Genomic DNA, 8,963 nt, shown 5'->3' with positions numbered 1-8,963 from the left:
TTTTTGCTCCTTTTTGTAAATCATTTTAGTTAATGTAAGTCCCAGGTATTAAACTGAAGGATGGAATTTTTTTTAAAAAATCAATTGTCTCCATTTTATATCATTGTGATGAGAGGGATTTGATGCTTTAAAAGGCTCTTAAATGCTTTTTGAATCAGTACAGTTGGTTTCCTGCCAACCCCAAAGGAGCACTCCAATTGACTTTTACAAAAAAAAATCCTTGATTTTACCATGCCATACACTCTGGATCCTTTCTCCACTGTGCTGGTAAAGCTCTGCTGTATACTTCAAACAGAACCATAAAATGATTTGGAACAATTAATTCTCACAGTAAGTTTTCTAAATGTTATGGAGGGGAGAAGTAAGGGATGTGGGTCAGGACATCACCATTATTTCACTGGAGTAAAGTTGGGTGGCACGGTGGCTCAGTGGTTAGAACTGCTGCCTCACACTGCTAGGGACCTGGGTTTGATTCCTGCCTCAGGTGATTCTCTGTGTGGAGTTTGCACATTCTCCCCGTGTCTGTCTGGGTTTGCTCCGGTTTTCTCCCACAACCCAAAAGATGTGCAGGTTAGGTGAATTGGCCATGCTATATAGCCCATAGTATGAGGTGCATTTGTCGGGGTAATTATAGGGAATGGGTCTGGGCGGGTTACTCTTCAGAGGGTTAGTGTGGACTTGTTGGGCCGAAGGGTCTGTTTCCACACTGTAGGCAATCTAATTTAAAGTCACGACTACAGTTTCAACATTAAAGAGCTTCTGGGTTGTCATCTCAATTTATCAATTTATTGTGAAGGATAAAACACATCAGCAGCCTTTGGATAACTTAATACTGGCTGTAATACAAGTTTATGGTTGTCCTGACACTCTCCTGCAGTGTGGATGGAATACAGAATGTTGCTTTTCTATTCAATTTAATGGAAGTGGAATTCAATAGAGGTGTAAAAAGGGCTGGAGATTTGTTATCACACCAAGTCAAAATCTGTCCAAATACCATCATTCTGAGAAGAACCAAATGCAACTCTCCCCTCCATTTAACTTGCACCTCAGGTTTCATACTAACCCAGGCAAATTCTTAATGTCTGACCAAGGCTCAAATGAATGTAACTTTGAGCAATGTAAAAGTCCTCTCATGAAATGAACCTAAAATTCAGAAAACAAATAAAAGATTGATTTAAACATGAATATCAACATATATTTTGTAAAAATGTACTAATTTCATTTAATTAGAGCTTAGAAAAATGCCAGCGATTTTGTGGGATTTCTAAAACATTGCAAAATAGTTTTGAATCTTGATTGAATTTAGAACAAAGGAAAAATTGAAACATAATGTTTTCTTGCAGAAACAATTCATTTCTATAATACTGTTCATGGCTTTGAATAGAAATGTAGTAGTGGACTTGGTTCTGATAATAGAAGCCATAATATCATTTGCTGTTTGGCTTAGTGATGATTAGATGGGAAATCGTTACTATAACAATTGCATTGTGAAAACTGGACCATACATTGGAAAGCTAGTAGAAGGAGACTTTGAGATCAAAACTATCTGAAGAAATTTATATTTTCTTTTATTCTTTTGTGAGATGTGTGCACCTATAGCTAGGCCACCCTAATTGCCCATTCATAATTGCCTTGGGATAGTTTTCTGTGGCTGAAACACAGGGCAAATTTCCACATTTTCAGATCGATGCTAGAGTTCTGGCTCTTCCAAAACAGCTTGGTTCGGGGTGTAGCAAATTCCAGAGCTCAAGTCTTTGCTACTATTGCTGGAGTGTTATCAGGGCCCACAATCTTGGCAATACCCAACGTCTTCAGTTAATTCGTGATGGCACGTAAGTGGCTGGAGGCCGAAATGGATCTTCCACTCAGTATTCTGACTGAAAATTATGATGAATATTTTAGTCTTATCTTTTGCATTGGTGTGTTGGGCTCTACCATCATTGAGGATGGGGATATTTGTGGAGCCTCTTCCCTGGTGAATTGTTCAATTGCCATCACCATTCATGACTGGGTGTGGCAGGACTGCAGACCATTGTTTGGTTTTGGGATTTCTAGCTCTGATCATCATTTGTTGATTATACTGCTTGAAATGCAGATAGTCCAATGTTGTACCTTGACCAGGTTGACACCACATTTTTAGGTATGCCTGTTTCTAGTCCTGACATGCCCTTTTGCACATTTCATTGAATCCTTAGCTTGATGGTAATGACATGGTATGGGGTTATGCCAGGCTCTGTCATTACAGATTGTATTGGAGTAAGTTCTGTTGGGCTGTTGATAATTCACTTGGTTCATCCTGTTGGATGCCCAATCTTGAGTTGTTTGATCCATTTGAATCTTGTCCCATTTAACACGATGATAGTGCCACATAGTATGATGCAAGGTACTCTCAACATGAAGATCAGACTTCTTCTCCACAAGGACTGTGTGGTGGTCACTCTGTCATGGAGGTGCAGTATGTTTTTATCTCTTGTGGCTCCTTCACCCCAAACCACAGACTAAGGTGTCCTTTTGGATTCAACAAGCTGAATGAGTACATAGAAATGTGGTTCCCCTGTTCAAGAAGGGGAGTAGAGACAACCCTGGTAATTATAGTCCAGTGAGCCTTACTTCAGTTGTTGGTAAAGTGTTGGAAAAGGTTATAAGAGATAGGATTTATAATCATCAAGAAAAGAATAATTTGATTAGGGATAGTCAGCACGGTTTTGTGAAGGGCAGGTCGTGCCTCACAAACCTTATTGAGTTCTTTGAGAAGATGACAAACAGGTAAATGAGAGTAAACCGGTTGATGTGGTGTACATGGATTTCATCAAGGCGTTCGATAAGGTTCCTCACAGTAGGCTATTGTACAAAATGCAGAGGAATGGGATTGTGGGAGATACAGCAATTTGGATCAGTAATTGGCTTGTTGAAAGAAGACAGAGGGTGGTGGTTGATGGGAAATGTTCATCCTGGAGTCCAGTTACTAATGGTGTACCATAAGGGTCGGTGTTGGGTCCACTGCTCTTTGTCGTTTTTATAAACGACCTGGATGAGGGCGTAGAAGGGTGGGTTAGTAAATTTGCAGACGACACTAAGGTCAGCGGAGTTATGGATAATGACGAAGGATGTTGTAGGTTACAGAGAGACATGGATAAGCTGCAGAGCTGGGCTGAGAGGTGGCAAATGGAGTTTAACACAGACAAGTGTGAGGTGATTCACTTTGGTCGGAGTAACCGGAATGCAAAGTACTGGGCTAATGGCAAGATTCTTGGTAGTGTCGATGAGCAGAGAGATCTCGGTGTCCATGTACACAGATCCTTGAAAGTTGCCACCCAGGTTGATGGGGTTGTTAAGAAGGCATACAGTTTTTTAGCTTTTAATAATAGAGGAATCGAGTTCCGGAACCATGAGGTTATGCTCCAACTGTACAAAACTCTGGTGCGGCCGCACTTGGAGTATTGTGTCACCGCATTATAAGAAGGATGTGGAAGCTTAGGAAAGGGTGCAGAGGACATTTAATAGGATGCTGCCTGGTATGGAGGGAAGGTCTTATGAGGAAAGGCTGAGGGACTTGAGGCTGTTTTCATTGGAGAGAAGAAGGTTGAGAGGTGACTTAATAGAGACATATAAGATAATCAGAGGGTTAGATAAGGTGGACAGGGAGAGCCTTTTTCCAAGTATGGTGAAGGCGAGCACGAGGGGACATCTCTTTAAATTGAGGGGTGATAGATATAGGACAGAGGGGTCAAAGGTAGTTTCTTTACTCAGAGAGTAGTAAGGGTATGGAATGCTTTGCCTGCAACAGTAGTAGATTCGCCAACATTAAGTACATTTAAGTCATCATTGGACAAGCATATGGACGTACATGGAATAGTATAGGTTAGATGGGCTTCAGATTGGTATGACAGGTCGACGCAACATCAAGGACCGAAGGGCCTGTACTGCACTGTAATGTTCTAGAGTAGTGTTGCTTCCAAGTCTCTTTTGGTGATGGATATTGACATGTGCTGGCCAGAGTACATTCTGCATCCTTGCCACTTTCAGCCCTTGGGGGTGATTGGGAGGGTGGTCTGAAGTAAGCAGCAAGAGGTTTTCTTGCTCATGTGTGACCTGATACCATGAGAAGTTATGAGGTCCAGAGACAACATTGAGGACTCCCAGGGCAACCCACTCCTGATTGTATAGCAGTATGCCGCTACATCTGCTAAGACTGACTTGCTGGAAGGTATGGTGATGATTGTGTCTGAGATGTGTGCGAGGTATGCTTCTGTAAGTATGACTATGAAAGGCTGTTGCTTGATGAGTCAGTGAGACAGTTCTTACAATTTTAGTGCAATTTTGAACAGGGTTGACAGAGCTGAGTTTTCCATTGTTGTTTCCATTTGTTTAGTCCTGGTAATCTGTCCAGTTTTATTTCTTGTTTGAGATTTTCTAATGGCTGATGGAAATAACTGGCATAAATCATAGAATCCATACATAAAGAATGTTTGGCCTCCAGAGTGCATCTCACTCAAGCCAGCCCTTGACCCCTCCCCATAACTCTGCATTTATCATGCTAATCCACCTAGCCTGCAGATTACTGGATACAACAGACAATTTTCCATGGCCAATTCACATAAAGTGCACAACTTTGGGAGGAAACCGGAACACCTGGAAGAAACCCACGCAGACACTGGGAGAACATGCAAACTCCACACTGACAATCACCCAAGGCTGGAATCGAACCCAGGTCCCTGGTGCTGAGAGGCAACAGTGTTAATCATTGATTCATTGTGCGACACAAAGGCTTTTGAGACCTCTTTGGAGGGTAGATAGATTTAACAACTGTGCTGTAGGTTTGGAGAGACCTGTAGGCAAGGCCATGTAATGACATCAGTTTTTCCCCCTCTAAACAAGATTTGTGAACCAAAGGGTTTTTTTTACAACAATTGACAATGACCTAAAGTCATCAGTCTAAATTTGTTCCAGATTTCATCAGAATTGTTCCTTTGCTGTCCTTGGTTAGTGCTCATTTCTGAATCAAAAAGGTATCAATTTGACAAAACATACACCTCTAAAAATCCCTTGTAAACATTGGTCTATTCTGAGGAAAGGTCACTGAACCCAAAATACTAACTCAGAGTTCTCTCCTCAGATGCTGCCAGACCTGCTGAGCTTTTCCAGCAATTTCTGTTTTTGTTCCTGATTTCCAGCATCCGCAGTTCTTTCAGTGTTTATTCTGAATCAAAAAGCTCAGCTCAAGTTTTCGACCTCCCTGGCAAAAATGCAGCCATTGCTTTAGAAAAGCCAATTATATCAGATCAATGACACTGCCTGACTAATCCTCCGACCTTATGTTATCATGAGATCACTTGAGGGTAGTTAGATGCAGAACTTACTCAAACAACATGAATAAGACCTAATTAACTTGACCCTTCCTCTCCAATAAACAGCTTCCTTACTTCATACTGTCCTCCCGGGACAAAGGCGTTATAATGATGGCAAAATGGAACCCTGAAAAGGTGGGACTTGACAATTCAGTTGGTAATTTTGGAACTCTACATTTACCAAGCAATTAAAACTGGAAATTTGCAAGGGATTTTCAGAGGAGCATGTTTAGTCAAATTGACATCAAAAAATATCTTTAGTTACACATAGGGAATGGTTATTGCCAAAACTTCTGTGTGTAAGAATGCCATACTTATGAGTGTTACATCACTGCATATACATCTTATCAAAAAGTAAAGATCAGCACACCAGAAAATTGCTGCTGAGCTCAGAATAAATATACTTGCAGTTACCATGAGCACACTATGTCTTTTGGTTTTGAGATTCAAACAAATTCCACTCTATTCTTCTAAGTATGCTTAAGTTTGCATTTGATAGAGATCAAGGTATATATTTTCTTCACTTGAAATTAAATGTGGTCTTTTACAGCATCATCATTGCTAATCAATTGTTATGGTCGTGAAATTGTTATTTTATTACACTAGCAATCAAAGATTGAACAAACAAACAAGAAAATGTGAGTTTATATCCCGTATTGCAATTCATGTTAAAAAAAATCTATAAATGAACACAGGCATGAATAGTAGTGACTGTGAGGTTCCAACATTCTGATAAAAACCTAAATAGTTCACAAGTAACCTTCAGAGAAGGAAAATTCCTGACCATTCCTGGTCTGACCTCCAGCCTCACAACACTATAATTGGTTCATAACTCGCCTTTAGATCAGTCAAGCAAACTCCTCAGTTGTTTCAATCAATAGGCAGGAGTTCAAGAACACACCCTATTACCAGCAGAACTAGCATGAGCACCATAACCTTGCCAGCCATGTTGTTCATAAAACAGGGCTGATATTTTCCATTTTCAAGCAAAGTGTTTTTATTTCAAATGAGATTCATGGCATGCAGTTCACCATAGCTCAGAAGGGTTTTTCCTCACACAATTGCCTGTCCATCCCTTGATCAGTTTGCATCTACAGCACCCATCTTGTGAAATTGTGAGGTGGAAGATTTTGCCACTGCCAGGATTTTCTGATGTTTACACCTCTCGCACCATATTTAAAGCTGACATCAGATGCTGCAAGCCAGGAACTGCCCTTCATCCAGTGGTGTTTAAGCATCTGCGCTCAGGATGTGGCCCAGAAAAAGAAGTTCTATCCTCATTTCACCAACATGGACCTGAAGGTGATGGTGGATGGGTCGGAGGGATGGACTGGAAGACAGTGCAGTGTCCTGCTGACCACCAAATGAGACCACGCTATCATAGCCAGCCAACATCAACCCACACTTCAGCTCAGCTCAGGTCAGTGCAGTGTCCCAGGGAAATACAATACACAGCAGTACAGGAAGAAGGCTAATGATCTTCAATGGTCCACTCCATAACCTCTCTGCTACTCAGGTTCATAAGGAGTCCACTCACATTAACTATGCCAATGTACAGTCATCTCAACAAGTCTGATTTACACTGAACTTGTGAGTGAGATTGCAGAATCAGTGATGATCTCTACATTCTATCTTTCAGCTTTTCAAGGCTATTCAAAGTTAGGGGGTTACTATGGACACTTCACATGCCCAGTCTCCTTCATGCATAGTGTTCTGTTGAGAATAGCTGCATAAAGTGTGCCTCTCTCAGGGTAAATATATATAGTCCTACAAAACTTTCAGTCTTTTCATTACAATTTAGCAGTTGGCATTCACTTGAAGGTCACATGATGATGGAAGGGTTAAATGAAATGCCTTAGGATTCCTCTCAACACACTGCATGTTATGAGAAACTTCACTACACCACACTCGGATATAAAATGTTGGCAGAAACTATACGAACTAACCAACCATTGCATCATGCTGTTAGTTCAGGGACTGACTGCAAATATTTCTGTAACAGTCAATAGAATTGGCCCTGTGTGGATATTTTAAAGTGGAATCACCTCAAGGTGTTAAGGGTACAATCAGAGAGGTAACCAGACACTCATTCATCAACAGAAAGGTTCAAAGGTAACTCAGAATAGAATATCCTTTATTGTCCCGTGTACCCCAGGACAGAATACAGTGAAAGGTTTTTACAATGGCTGCCTTTAGGGAAAAATACCGAGGTACACATCTTGGATACAAAAAAGGAATAAAAGGAAAAGGAGTAGCATCAGTACAGTGTCTAAAACAATAAGTTAGAAATAAGATAGTTATAACAAAGTTAAAATTTGACATTACAGCCCGGTAAAGAATTTAAAATAGCACAACACACGGGTTTGACCAACTGCGCCAAGCTCCAGTCTAATAACTGTCCCGCTCCATTCCAGCCTCGAGAATGCTCCTTATCAGCACCCAGCTGCAAAAAGGTATCTTGCAAGACTCATTCCCCTCGTGCTGCACTGGGGCTCGCTTCCCATCGCGCTGCACTGGGATTCACTTCCCCTTGCACTGCACTGGGACTCACTGCCCATCGCACTGCACTGGGACTCACTTCCCCTTGCACTGCACCGGGACTCACTTCTCATCGCGCTGCACTGGGACTCACTTCCCATCATGCTGCACTGGGACTCACTTCCCATCACGCTGCACTGGGACTCACTTCCCATCACACTGCGCTGGGATACACTTCCCCTTGCACTGCACTGGGATTCACTTGCCCTCGCGTTGTACTGCGACTCCCTTCTCATCGTGCTGCACTGGGATTCGCTTCCCCTTGCGCACCACTTGGATTCACTTCCCCTCACATTGCACTGGGACTCGCTTCCCATCGCGCTGCACTGGGACACGCTTCCACTCACATTGCACTGAGACTCACTTCCCATTGTGCTGCACCGGGACTCGCTTCCCATCGAGCTGCACTGGGATTTGCTTCCCATCGCGCTGCACTGGGATTCGCTTCCCATTGTGCTGCACTGGGACTCGCTTCCCATCGAGCTGCACTCGGACTCACTTCCCATCGCGCTGCACTGGGACTCACTTCCCCTCGTGGTGCACCGAGACTCACTTCCTATCGCGCAGCACTGGGACTCACTTTCCCTTGCGCTGCACTGGGATTCACTTCCCCAAACATTGCACTGGGACTCACTTCCCCTCGCGCTGCCCTGGCACTCACTTTCCCTCGTGGTGCACTGGGACTCACTTCCTATCGCGCAGCACTGGGACTCACTTTCCCTTGCGCTGCACTGGGATTCACTTCCCCAAACATTGCACTGGGACTCACTTCCCCTCGCGCTGCACTGGCACTCACTTCCCCTCGCGCTGCACTGGGACTCGCTTCCCATCACGCTGCACTGGGATTCACTTTCCATCATGCTGCACTAGGACTCACTTCCCATCGTGCTGCACCGGGACTCACTTCCCATCGCGCTGCACTGGGACTCACGTCCCCTTGTGCTGCACTGGGACTCACTTCCCCTTGCGCAGCACTGGGATTCACTTGCCCTCACATTGCACTGGGACTCGCTTCCCATTGTGCTACACTGGGACTCGCTTCCGCAAACATTGCACTGGGACTCACTTCCCATCGCG

This window comes from Chiloscyllium plagiosum, chromosome 2 (assembly GCF_004010195.1).
Source record: "Chiloscyllium plagiosum isolate BGI_BamShark_2017 chromosome 2, ASM401019v2, whole genome shotgun sequence".
Taxonomy (NCBI): Eukaryota; Metazoa; Chordata; class Chondrichthyes; order Orectolobiformes; family Hemiscylliidae; genus Chiloscyllium; species Chiloscyllium plagiosum.
The sequence above is the reverse complement of the archived record's forward strand: the minus strand, read 5'-3'. Positions refer to the sequence as shown.